A 14,511-nucleotide genomic window follows, 5' to 3' on the forward strand; every position below is an offset into this window, starting at 1 on the left:
TCCCCTGCACAGACACAATTAGACTGAGTGCTTGGAAAGGGTGAGGAATCAAACTTCAAGCACACTGGACAAACAAATTACAGCGAGAAGAGGGACAGTTAAGACAGGACTGAAGGTGTTATTTCTGAATGCACGCAGTATAAGAAATAAGGTAAATGAGCTTGTGGCAGGTATGACATGGTGGGCATCACGGAGACGTGGCTGCAAGGGGATCAGGATTGGGAACAGAATATCCAAGGACGTACATCCTATCGAAAAGATAGGCAGGTGGGCAGAGAGAGTGGGGTTTCGTTATTAGTAAGAAATGAAATTAAATCAACAGTAAGAAACAAAGTAGGATCAGATGGTGTAGAATCTGTGTGGGTAGAATTGAGGAACCGCAAAAGTAAAATAACCATAGTTGGAGTTATGTACAGGCCTCCAAACAGTAGTCAGGAGCTGGAGTGCAAGATAGACCAGGAGGCAGAAAAGATGCGCAAGAAAGGCAAAGTTATGGTGATCATGGGGGACTGGGAAAATCAGGTTGATAGTGGATTGCAAGAAAAGGAATTTGTGGAATGTCTACGAGATGGTTTTTTGGAGCAGCTTGTGGTGGAGCCCAGTAGGGAAGAAGCAATACTGGATTTAGTGTTGTGCAAAGAGGCAGACTTGATAAGGGAGCTTAAGGTGAAAACCCTTAGGAAGCAGTGATCATAATATGATTGAATTTACTCTGAAGTTTGAGAGGGAAAAGATAGAATCAGAGGCAATGGTATTACAGCTGACTAAAGGCAACTACCGAGGCATGAGGGAGGAGCTGGGCAGAAATGACTGGGAAAGCCTAGCAGGCTAGCCCGAGCAGGAAAGACAGTGGAACAGCAATGGCAGGAGTTTCCGGGAGTAATTCAGCAGACACAGCAAAAATTCATCCTTAGGAAAAAGAAACATACTAAAGGGAGGATGAGACAACCATGGCTGACAAGGGAACTCAGGGATAGCATAAAAGCAAAAGAGAAAGCATAAAGTGTGGCAAAGGGCAGTGGGAAACCAAAGGATTGGGAAGCTTACAAAAACCAGAGGGCAACAAAAAAAGAAAGGAGGGAGAAGATTAAATATGAAGGTAAGCTAGCCAGTAATATAAAGGAAGACTGTAAGAGTTTCTTTAGCTATCTAAAAGGGCAAAAGAGAGGCAAAAGTGGACATTGGACAGCTGGAAAATGATGCTGAAAAGATAGTACTGGGGAACAAGGAAATGGCTGAGGAACTGAATAATTACTTCGCTTCAGTCTTCATGACGAAGTCACGAGTAATATCCCAAAATTTCGAGAGTGTCAGGGGGCAGACCCGAGGATAGTGGCCATCACCAAGAAGAAGGTGCTAGAAAAACTGAATGGCCTGAAGATGGATAAATGACCAGGACCAGATGGACTACACCCCAGAGTTCTAAAGGAGATAGCTGAAGAGATAGTGGAGGCATTAGTGGTGACCTTTCAGGAACCACTAGAGTCAGGGAGGGTCCCAGAGGACTGGAAAATCGCTAACGTGACACCCCTGTTTAAAAAGAGAGTAAGGCAAAAGACTGAAAATTACAAGCCTATTAGCCTAACCTCGGTCATGGGTAAGATTTTGGAATCCATTGTGAAGGATGAGATTTCTGAATACTTGGAAGTGTATAGTAAAATAGGGCAAGGTCAGCATGGTTTCAACAAGGGCAGGTCATGTCTGACGAATCTGTTAGAATTCTTTGAGGAAGTAACGGGTAGGTTAGACCAAGGAGAGCCAATGGATGTACTGGCCCTGGAGCAGGTTTAGGGGAGGTTCATGAGAGTGGTCCCAGCAATGAAAAGCTTAACATTTGAGGAACGTTTGAGCATTCTAAGTCTATACTCAATGGAGTTTAGAAGGATGAGAGGGAATCTAACTGAAACTTACAAAAACTGAATGCCTGGACAGACTGGATGTTGGGAAGATGTTTCCATTGGTAGGAGAGACTAGGACCCAAGGATACAGCCTTAGAGTAAAAGGAAAACCTTTTAGAATGGAGATAAGGAGAAACTTCTTCAGCCAGAGAGTGGTGAATCTGTGGAACTCATTGCCTCAGAAGGCTGCGGAGGCCAGGTCATTGCGTATATTTAAGACAGAGATAGATAAGTTCTAAATTGTCAAGGGGGGTTAAGGGTTACGGGGAGAATGGGTGGGATGGTCTGAGGGTCGGTGTGGACTTGTTGGGCCAAAAGACCTGTTTCCACACTGTAGGGATTCTATTCTATGGAATGGGGCTGCGAAACTTATAAGCCATGACTAAATGGCCTAATTTCTGCTCCTATGTCTTATGGTCTCTAAGTTCTTCCTATGGAGGCATCAGCGGTGATCACTGCTACCAAAGCAATCTCCCATACCCCCATATGATACTGTGTACCCCACCCAATTTACACTGAGTATCTTCCCCATTACTATCCTTGTCCCCAACTTCAGCAAATACCTGTTCCACCCTCTCCTGCCAACCTTCATTTCCAACTTCTTTAGATAAAGATCCCACTGAAATACTACAACAAGCAGCCTCTAGAAATGACTGACTAGACCCTTGACTCGCACAACAGGCGACCCCACCGCACAATGTACTCCCACACACACACTTGCTCTCACACACACTTGCCCACTCACCCACTCAAACACATGCACATGCACATGCGCGTGTGTGCTCTCTCTCTCTCTTAAACTCACTCACACACACACACACACACGCAAATTATTTCATCCAAGATGTTTGTGTAGTTGCAGATACATTGTTTTACTCAAAAAAACCTGACCCCAGTTTAAAACACAGACAGATTCTAAACAAGACCTCACACCTAAAATGCATTGTCTGACCTGAGATGTCACCTCTTGTATACATTGATAAAACCTTTATCTCAGGACAGTGACTTGAAAGGAATCTAGATTTTGTTTTTTTAATCAGTAGTCTCCTTCCTAACTGATTAAAGATTCAACAAGAGGCAGCCAGTTTTAGGGCTGTTAACTTTCTGCTTATAAATTCTGTATCTCATACACTCTCTCACACACTGTGCCTGAGCAAGGAGCTGAGCTTTAAAAGCTTGCGTTCTCAAATAAACCTGTTGGACTAAAACCTGGTGTCGTATGATTTTTGACCTTCAGCAAATATGAAGCAAGATCTCAGATCTGTATAAGAATAATAGGGATGTAATGGAAGGGGCTTTTAAGTTTTCAAACATAGACTGGGACTGCCATATTGTTAAGGGCTTGGATAGGGAGGAATTTGTTAAATGTGTTTAAGAAAATTTTCTTTATCAATATGTAGATGTAGCTTCTAGAGAAGGAACAAAGCTTGACTTTCTCTTGGGAAATAAAGCAGAGCAAATGACTGCTGTGTTAGTGGGGGAGCACTTTGGGACCAGTGACCATAATTCTATTAGCTTTGGAATAGTTATGGACAAGTATAAAACTTGCATAAAACTTAAAGTTCTTAATTTGAGTAAGGCCAATTTTGAAGGCATGAAACAGGAACTTTGATTGAAATGGTCTATTCTTTGGTAAAGGGATGACTAGCAAGTGGGAGGCTTTCAGAAGTGAGATAAGGAGTTCAGAGGCAGTATGTTCCTAGTTAGAGAGGAGGGTAAGGCTAGTAGGAGCAGGGAACAATGAAGGAAAAATAATTGAGGTTCTGATCAAGAATAAATTGGCAAACGTTAGGTATAGACAAATGGGATTAAGCAAATCTCTTGAAGAGTATAAGAGGTGTAGGGGCATTCTTAAGAGGGAAATCAGGAAGGTAAAAATGGGATGGGAGATAGCCTTTGCAGATAAGTTAAAGGATAATCCAAAGAGATTCTGCAAGTACATTAAAAGAGCAACTAGGGAGAGAATAGGGCCCCTTAAGAATCAAGGATGCCATCTATGTGTGGAACTCCAGTAGATGAGAGAGATATTAAATGAATATTTCGTACCAGTATTTACTTTGGAGAAAGACATGGAGGCTAGGGAACTCGGGGAATAAAATATTGATGTCTTGAAAACTGTCCACATCACAGAAGAGGTGGTGCTGGAGGTTTTAGAAAATATAAAGGTGGATAAATCTCCGCAAAATTGTCAGTGTATCCCAAGGCGTTGTGGGAAGCTTGGGAGGAAATTGCAGGGCCCGTAGCAGATATTTGTATCATCTACAACCACAGTGAGGTGCTGGAGGACTTGAGGGCGGCTAATGTTATGCTTTTTTTTAATAAAGGTTGTAAGGAGAAGGCTGGGAACTATCGGCCTGTGAGTCTGACATTAGCAATGGGCAAGTTGTTGGAGAGATAGGATTTGCATGCAGTTGGAGAGTCAAGGATCAATTACAGAGAGTCAGCATGGCTTTGTGCATAGAAAACCGTGTCTCTCAAACTTGATTGAGATTTTTGAGGACATGATGAAAAAGATAGACGAGGGCAGAGCAGTACATGTTGTCTATGTCGACTTCAGGAAAATTTGTGACAATGTTCCAGCTGGTAGGCTAATTAGTACAGTTAGGTCACCATGTGATTCACGGAGAGCTTGCCAATTAGATGTAAAAAAATGCTTCACAGGGGGAGACAGAGGGCAGTGGTAGAGGGTTGTTTTTCGGACTGGAGGCCTGTGAGCAGCCATGTTCTGCAGGGATTTGTGCTGGGTCCACTGTTGTTCATCACTTATATAAACGATTTGGATGAAAATATAGGAGGCCTGGTTGTTAAATTTGTCCAAAACTGGTAGTCTAATGGACAGTGAAGGTTATCTAAGATTTCAAAGGGATCGTGATCTATTGGGCCAATGTGCTGAGGAGTGGCAAATGGAGTTTAATTTGGATAAACGCAAGGTATTGCGTTTTGGTCAGATGAACAAGGGGAGGACTGGTAGAGTTAATGATAGGGCCTTGGTAGTGCTGTCAAACAGAGAGACCTAGGGGTTCAGATGCATAGTTCCTTCAAAGTAGCATCACAGGTAGACAGGGTGGTGAAGGTGGTGTTTGGTACGCTTGCCTTCATTGGTCAGAGCACTGAGTATAGGAGTTGAAACGTCATGTTGCAGCTGTACAGAACACTAATGAGGTCACTTTTGGAGTACTGTGTACAGTTCTGGTCACCCTACTTTAAGAAGGATGTTGGTAAATTGGAAAGGGTGCAGAAAAGATTTACAAGGATGTTCCCGAGACCGAAGGGTTTGAGTTATTGGGACAGGCTGGGACTTTTCTCCCTGGAGTGTAGAAAGTGGAGGGGTGAGCTTGTAGAGGTTCATAAAATCATCAGAGGCATACATAAAGGTGAATAGCAAAGGTCTTTTACCTAGGAATAGGGAGTTCAAAACTAGGGGGCATAGGTTTAAGGTGAGAGAGGAAGATTTTAAAGGGACTTGAGGGGCGACTTTTCACAAGTGGTGCACATATGGAATAAAGTACCAGAGGAAGTGGTAGATGCAGGTAAAGTTACAACATTTAAAAGATATTTGGACAGGTACATGAATAGGAAAGGTTTAAAGGGATACGGGCCAAACACAGGCAAATGGGACCGGTTTAGTTTGGGAAATTTGATTAGCATGGATGATTTGGACTGAAGTGTTTGTTTCCGTGTTGTATGACTCTATGACATCAATATGACAATACTGTTAGCCTTTGGCACTGGCTAAAGTGCCATGTGCTAACAGGCAAGGCATGTGACTGAGCACAATAACACCAAGAAAGCAGCCCCGAGATAAAGCTTGGTCAAACCCTTCAACTAGGTGCCTGTTCCTGCACACAAGGTGTCCCTGCTGTGGCTTTTCAATGCTAGTCACCTGTGTGCACTCTGCAGTATCAATCTGTGCTTTCAAGAGGTCTGCAAATGGTTAGAAGAAGTACTTTGATAGTCATGAAGGAGTGACAAATGCCAGATACCAATGTCAATGGATATGGATATGGAGTGCATGCAGCTGGTCTGCTTGGATGGTGCTCTGTGATGTGTGCTGGTCGTAAACCATATGGAGGTCCTTCAGAGCAATTGGCAAAGGAAATACAATAATTATCCAGAAATAGTAGGAACTGCAGATGCTGGAGAATCCGAGATAACAAGGTGTAGAGCTGGATGAACACAGCAGGCCAAGCAGCATCAGAGGAGCAGGAAGGCTGACGTTTCGGGCCTAGACCCTTCTTCAGAAATGGGGGAGGGGAAGGGTGTTCTGAAATAACTAGGGAGAGAGGGGGAGGCGGATAGAAGATAGGTGGAGAGGAGACAGACAGGTCAAAGAGGCGGGGATGGAGCCAGTAAAGGTCAGTGTAGGTGGGGAGTTAGGAAGGGGATAGGTCAGTCCAGGGAGGACGGACAGGTCAAGGGGACGGGATGAGGTTAGTAGGTAGGAGATGGGGGTGGGGCTTGAGGTGGGAGGAGGGGATAGGTGGGAGGAAGAACAGGTTAGGGAGGCGGGGACGAGCTGGACTGATTTTGGGATGCAGTAGGGGGAGGGGAGATTTTGAAGCTTGTGAAATCCACATTGATACAATTGGGCTGCAGGGTTCCCAAGCGGAATATGAGTTGCTGTTCCTGCAACCTTCGGGTGGCACTGCAGGAGGCCCAGTCGCGAACCATTTCAACTCCCCCTCCCATTCCGCAGACGACATGTCCATCCTGGGCCTCCTGCAGTGCCACAACGATGCCACCAGAAGGTTGCAGGAACAGCAACTCATATTCCGCTTGGGAACCCTGCAGCCCAATGGTATCAATGTGGACTTCACAAGCTTCAAAATCTCCCTTCCCCCTACTGCATCCCAAAATCAGTCCAGCTCGTCCCCGCCTCCCTAACCTGTTCTTCCTCCCACCTATCCCCTCCTCCCACCTCAAGCCCCCCCCCCCTCCCCCACCTACTAACCTCATCCCGTCCCCTTGACCTGTCCGTCCTCCCTGGACTGACCTATCCCCTCCCTAACTCCCCACCTATACTCACCTTTACTGGCTCCATCCCCGCCTCTTTGACCTGTCTGTTTCCTCTCCACCTATCTTCTCCTCTATCCATCTTCTATCCGCCTCCCACTCTCTCCCTATTTATTTCAGAACCCCCTTACCCTCCCCAATTTCTGAAGGAGGGTCTCGGCCCGAAACGTCAGCTTTCCTGCTCCTCTGATGCTGCTTGGCCTGCTGTGTTCATCCAGCTCTACACCATGTTATCTCACAATGATTATCCACTCTGGTTTCCATGTCAAGTTTTATCAATGTCGAACTTGTTCAGTGCATTTGGTAAGATAAACAGCTGAATGTTAAGCAAGTTGGTCCATAAATCATTTCACAAGCAATAATCCCCCCAGTTTGAAAACTACTGCTGCCTAACATGAAGTATGGAGCATGATGATCCTGACGTTATGGGTCTCACTGGACTTTTTGTTCAATTCTGCCACAAATCTCACCATTGCCCACGTCATCAAACCTCTAAGATTCTTCCCAAAGATCAGTTTTGTCTGGAGGTTTTTAAAAATTATCAACAACTTTGATGGGGCAAATTCAAAAAGGCTCTACTTTAGTCCATCGTCAGGAACAGTAGGGTGTGACTGCAAGTGATGCAGGTATTGGGATCCAGAATTTAGCTTGCGAATAGCCTCAGCCCTTGTTAACAGGTTACAAGGTTCTTGTTTCCAGAAGACCATAAGGCATAGGAGCAGAACTAGACCATTCGGCCCATCTTGTAGAAGAGGGCAGGGAGGACATTACAAGACTCTATTCAAGTGGCGAACAGGGGAAGAAATGTAGTAATGTAACAGGAAATAACACAGTTAGGGGAGTAGATATTGTTCTCTACAGCAAAGGCCGAGTCCAAAAGGCTGTGTTTCATACCATGAGCCAAAGCTCAGGTCATCTCTTCTGAGCTAGAGAGGAACTCAAAGGGGTAGTGGGAGTGTCTAGTTGTCATGGCCCACATAGTTGCCAACATTGAAAGGAACAGGAAAGAGATTCTGCTGAGAGACTGCCCAGCAGCTCAGGCTAAATTACAAAGTAGAAACTACAAGATTTATAATCTCAGGATTATTCCCTGAGCCATGTGCAAATTGGCACAGGGTGACTAACGTTAGACAGGTAAATGCATTGCTCAAAAATTAATGCGGGAAAAATGGGTTCCGATTCATGGAGCACTGGCACCAGTTACTTAGGAAGGAGAGCTGCGACGCCCCTGTTCAAGAAGAAAGGGAGCCAGAAAGCAGGAATCGATAAACCAGTTAGCCTAATGTCTGTCATTTGGGAAATGCTAAATCCACCATTAACAAAGCAATAGGACGACTTTTGGAAAGCTTAAAACAATCAGAGTCAACCTGATTTCGTGAAAGGAAAGAGTTAATTGAGGATGCAGCAAGCAGAGTTGATAACATAATAAATATATATTGTAAAACGTAATGGCAGGAATAGGCCATTCGAGTTTGTTTCAGCCATACAACATGATCATGCCTGATCCTTTATTTCAATGCCAAATTCCTGATTTCACACTGTATCCATTGATGCCTTTAATATCTAAAAAATTATCAATCTCTTTCTTGAATATACTCAATGGCCCAGTCTTCGCAGCCTTCAGTGGTAGTAAATTTCATGGGGTGACCACCCTGAGTGAAGAAATGTTTCCTCAGTCTAAATAGTGCACTCTGTATACTGAGGCTGTGACCCCCACCCCTCCACCCACCCTGGTTCTAGACTTCAAACCAGGGGAAACATTCCCCCTTGCATCTATGTCTTTCAAACCCGGTTAGAATTCTACTTGTTTCAATTAGATCCCCTCAATTTCATCTAATCTCTGGTGAATACAGGTCCAGTTGAACCAATCTTTCCTCATTTGACAATCCTGCCATCCCTGGTATCAGCTTAGTAAATCTTCACTACACTCCTTCTATGGCAAGCACGTCCTTTCTCAGATAGGGAGGCCAAAACTGCACATAATACTCCAAGTTCAGTCTTATCAAGGCCCTGTATAATGACAGTAAGCCGACACTGAGCTCTCATTGTCATGCTATGATATACTATTTACCTTCCTAACGCTCGCTGAACCGGCTTGTTTACTTTTACTGAACTGGTATACAAGGATGCCCAAATCCTTTTCTACATCTACATTTCCCAATATATCTCCATTTAAATAATACTGTTTTTCTGTTTTATTGGACTACAGTCCATAACTTCATACTTATCCACATTATACAGCATCTATCTTGTATTTGCCTAGATCAAGCTAGTGCCTCCTTGCATTCTCCTGATAACTCTCAATCCCATCTATTTTTACATTGCCTGCAAGCTTGGAAATATTTCATTTGGACCCCTCATCATTTATATAGATCGTGAATAACTGGGGTCTAAGCAATGATCTCTACCATATACCACTAGTCACTGCCTGCCATCCAGAAGAAGTTATTTATTCCCACTCTGTTTCCAAACTGTCAATCAAGCCTCAATCTGTACCAGCACATTACCCCAAACTCGAGTGTTTAATTTTGACCATTCGTCTCTTATGAGGGACTTCATTAAAAGTACTCTTGAAATCCAAATACTTCACATCCACTGGTTTTCCCTTATCTATTCTACAAGTCACATCCTCAGAAAAAAAAACTCAAGATTAGTTGAGAATGATTTACCTTTCATAAAGCCATGCTGACTTTCTCTAATTCTGTTAATGCTTTCTAAATGTTCTGTAATCACATCTTTTACAATAGATTGTAGCATTTTTTCCCCAACTACTGATGTTCAGCTAACTGGGATGTAATTCTGCTTTTTCTCTCCCTCCTTATTTTAAATACAGGGCCCCTGATTTGAGAACATCCAACTTATGAATGCTCATACTTATGAACAGGATCCTATACAGGGGTGTAATTTTAAATATCCAACATATGAACATTTCCAGTATTTACTATTGGCTGTTTTGTATTGTCCTACATTTTGTTCCGACTTGCATACAAGTTGCTTTGCAAACGGACTCAAGAATGGAACTAGATCACAACCCAGGACTGCCTGTAGTGGGGTCACATTTGCTACCCCACAATCTGCAGGAACTACTCTACAGCCTATAGAATTTGGAAGATGACCACCAATACTTCCAAGGCCACTTCCTTCATTATTCTCTGGGATGCAGGCTATCAGGCCTTGGTGATTTGACCCATTAATTTAGCCCCATTAAATTCTCTACCATCAATTTTGTAACTGATTTTCTTCAATTCTTCCATCTCACTAGACACTTGGTTCTCTAAAATTTCTGGGATATTATTTGTGCGAAGCTTTTGTGAAGACAAACCAAATATGTGTTCAATTCTTCTGCCTTTTCTTTGTCCTCCACTATAATTGCCTCCATTTCTAACTGTAATCTCATATTTACGAAAGCTTTTACAGTCAATATTTATGTTCCTCACAAATTTAATCTCATACTCTATCATCCCCTTCTTAATCAATCTTTATGTCCTCTCTTGCTGAATTATAAACTGTGCCCAATCCTCAGGTTTGCCATTTTTTCTGTCAATTGTATGTGTCTCCCTTTTGGGTCTAATTCGATCCCTAATTCATTTTGTAAGCCACTGTCAACTACCTTTCCTGTTTTATTCTTGCACCAGGTAAGAATGAATATTGGCTGTAATTATGCACCTGTTCCTCAACTATTAGCCATTACTATCCACTTCCAATCCTTATAGTGAGGTTCCCCAATCCATCATTGCCAAATCACATCTCATACCCTCATGGTTCCCTTTGTTTAGATTCAGGAGTGAACTTCTTCACTCTCCATTTTGGTGAACAATATTTTCACTTTATGGTTCCTCTTCCCTAATGGACCCCACACAACAAGATTTCATTGCATAACAACCAGCCTAGATAGCCCGCTTTTTAGTTGGTTCCTCAACATATTGGTCTAAAACAAAAATCATTCCAGGAAATTCTCCTCCATAGTATTATTACTAGTTTGGTTAGTTTGATATAGGGATTAAAGTCACCCATGATTAAATTCATAACTTTTTTGCATGTGTCTCTAATCTCCTACTAAATGTTTTCTCTTACATATCCTTTACTCTTTGGGGGCTTATTGACAACACCCAATATTTTCTGCTCCTTGGTGTTTCCTATCTCTACCCATTCAGATTCCACATCATGATTTTATGAGACACCTGCTTTCTCTGTTTGTCTCGCTTTCCTAAATATTGCTACACTTGGATGTTCATTTGGGGAGCTGTATGTGTAGTATATTTGGATTTCTAGAAGGCATTTGATAAGGTGCCACATAAGGGCATTGCAGAAGATTGAAGCTGATAGATAGACATTGAGGGTAATATATTAGCACAGTTGAGGATTTGTTAACATATAGAAGACAGACAGTTGGGAAATACGTAACTTGTGGCATGCCACAAGGATCAGTCTTGGGGGCCTTAATTCTTCCTCTATATTAGTGACTTGCCGGGGGACAGGATTTAACTTATCAAGAATGGCAAAAACAATTTAAGCCTTTATTCATTAGTGTTTAAATGAATGAGGATCATCTGACTGAAACACAAGATTTTGAGGGGCCTGACAGCATAGATGTTGAGAAGATGTTTCCACTGTGTGAAGATCTCAAATTTGGATACACTGTTACAGAATAAAAGGACATTCATTTAAAACGGAGGCACAGAGGAATTCCATCTTGTTTGATACTTTTACATCATTTCAGATTGCATCTATTGTTTTCAGCAACTTCAATGACAAAATATCATTCACCTTTTCTGCTATACAACCCAACATACTGTCTCCACTCACAATATCAGTTTGGAAGAGAAAAGTCTGTCTTTCTGTTGCAGCAAGAGTAATTTTCAAAGTAATACACAGAGAAAATTCCATACATTCACTACCCCAGAGCTGTGGAAGCTAGATCACTGAAAGCATTTAAAGAGGCAAATATTTTTGAATATTTGAGGTGTTGCAGGCAATAAGAAGCTGATATAATAGAGGAGTTGAGGCCTGAGACAGATCAGGAATGATTTTATCATGTGAAAGAGGAGTTGAGGCCTGGGACAGATCAGGAATGATTTTATCAAATAGTGGGGCAGGCTCGAAGGGCCGAATGTCCTACTACTGTTGCTACTGCTTATGATCTTATCAGCAATTGCCATTTTAAATTGCTAAGAGTAAAGAACAAAATTGGGAGAAATTCATTAAAATATAGTTATTAAGAACACAGAATGCTTTCCCATAAAGACGAGGCAGAAACAATGCAAAGCAGATTAAAATAATCAACTGGAAAATGTCAGGACAATAAGATTAAATTTTTGATTGCTCCAGGAAAGAGCAGAATACACTGAAAGATGCTCTCCCTCCCCTTTCTGTACTGTAAATTTATTATGTTATATGAGAAGCAAATACAAACACTTGTATTTTAATAGCATCAGGCTTGGTCACGTTACATTTGAATTAGTGGTTAAACTTAAAAACTGTATTTCTTAACCATAATCACTATCACAGTCGAAGAGATGGATTTTCCTCAAGCCTGGAAAAGGAGGAAGAAATTCTGATATAAAAGATGGTGTATCAGAACAACATAGAGACTGATTTTGTTCTTCCAAATTAATATTGTGGCTGGAGAGTATTTTGAGGTGTGCAGCAGAAAAGGTGAATTATGTTTTGTCATTAAAGGCGCTGAAGACTATTGATGCAAAGTTGGCTACAGTATTTGTGGATTAGAAGGCAAGAAGTTAGAATTTGGTGTTTGTAAAATGTTGGGGTGGGGGGGGGGTTGTGTAAAGCAGTGCGTGGTCCCTTTAAAAGATGATGTGCTTTTTCCATGCTTAGAGATTTCAACTAAATGTCTGTGGGCAGTAGCTTCTGCGTTTGCAGATGCAGAGAAAGCATTTGAATTGAAACATTTGTATCAAAAAACCGTACAGTTAGCAGGCCAAGCAGCAGTTTTGTTTTGTTATGAAGACAGCAAGTTTTCAATTTAGCCAATCATTTGAATCAGGCACTTAAGAGACTAAAAACCAATTAAATTTAAATCCAATGGTTTTGACAACATAGGACCAATCCTATTTCAAGAAATTGATATGTCATCAAGGGTATAAAAGGAGAGGGCAGCTGGAAAATTAGGAGAGTTAACTGCCATCTGCCAGAGTTAATAGCTCTCAGCTCTCAAGAGAATTGAAAGTACTCTCAGTCTCTAAGTTTTAGAGAAAGCATCATCTAAATCAAAGGTACCTACGGCACCACTAGTTAATATCCCTGACAGAAGAATTCAATGGAGAAGGCGTTCCTGGCAGGACATTCGACAGAGAAGGCACAGAACATGCTGGAAGACGTAACCTGGCTGTAATTTTTAGAGACTAAAGTCTTTTACATAAAATAAATAAGTGAGACCTGTATTCACTGGAACAGCATACCATTAGAACCTTGTTATTCGGGAATAGTTAGTAGTTAAAAGGAGTTTATTTGGTTTGTTAATAATTTAGTTAAATTTGTTCACCGTTAGAGTTAGATGAATAAATTGTTACTTGTTCATTGTGAAGTGAGCGCTGGGGTTTATTTGACTTAACCACTAGAAGTTACTGAAAAAAGATTACACCACTTTTCACAGATTATAAGGTAAGGTGCTCCTCTTTGGGTAGTGGGGGGTCAACCTCCGCTTAATAACGCTATAAACACAATTGGAAATGATGATCTAAAAGCACCAAACAAGAAATGATGTGGGTGCCATATTTCTTTTGGTGAAAACAATGACCACAATTGATGGGATGAGGGGAAGGAGAGTATGATAAACCCAATCTTCATAAATAAGTTCATTACTTCATCGTTTTTCCCTAGTTGACAGGTTATAATTTAAATATGTTTGCATACATTCAGACTCTAAAATTTGGCATCTCCCCTTTCCTACTCACTGAAATATACATCTACAAACACAAGGCATCCTCCAAGAGTACATCTAATCACCCATTCTTCATGCAGGGAGAGTGTGTTAATAAGTGTCCCTACAACCTCATTCTCCACGTCCATAGGTGTATGTTGCCTGGCATGAGGACAGGCAATGAGGGGCTAGCAGTAGAAAACAAATTTCAAAGTCATTGTAGTGCAAAGATCTAGTTAGGAAGAGACAACCTTGCTAAGAAAAACTTGCATTTAAGCATTGCTATTCCATCCTCCACTGTTTCCCCAAATAAAATTGATGATAACACATTAAACAACTTCCTAAAAACCATCCTAAAAATCAGGCTATCCTAATGGAAATTTCCATACATATTTAGCCTGAAATTGATTTCTATGACAAAGACAGGATGGTGAACAAGAGGTCATAGTTTTAGGTTAAGGAGTGGCAGATATAAAACAGAGGTGAGGAGGAAATACTTCTCCCAAAGGGTCATGAATCTGTGGAATTCACTACCCCAGAGTGCAGTAGATTTTTAATTAGTAATGGGTTGAAGGGCTATGGGGAGCAGGCAAGAAGTTAGAATTGCGGCCAAGATGAGATCAGCCATAACCATATTAATGGCGCAGCAAGTTCGAGGGGCTGCTTCTGCTGGTAGTTATGATGGTCACATAATCAACACTCCATCGAAATAGATATTTC

The 14,511-nt window shown here is 41.8% G+C and overlaps 1 protein-coding gene across 3 annotated transcripts in view; it reads right to left on the reverse strand.

Annotated features, from left to right (window-relative positions):
• Positions 1 to 14,511, reverse strand: part of snap47 (synaptosome associated protein 47) — a 61,512-nt gene that overhangs the window by 21,940 nt on the left and 25,061 nt on the right. The gene's annotated exons all lie outside the window — the stretch shown is intronic.

This window comes from Rhincodon typus, chromosome 4 (genome assembly GCF_021869965.1).
Source record: "Rhincodon typus isolate 14 chromosome 4, sRhiTyp1.1, whole genome shotgun sequence".
Classification (NCBI taxonomy): Eukaryota; Metazoa; Chordata; class Chondrichthyes; order Orectolobiformes; family Rhincodontidae; genus Rhincodon; species Rhincodon typus.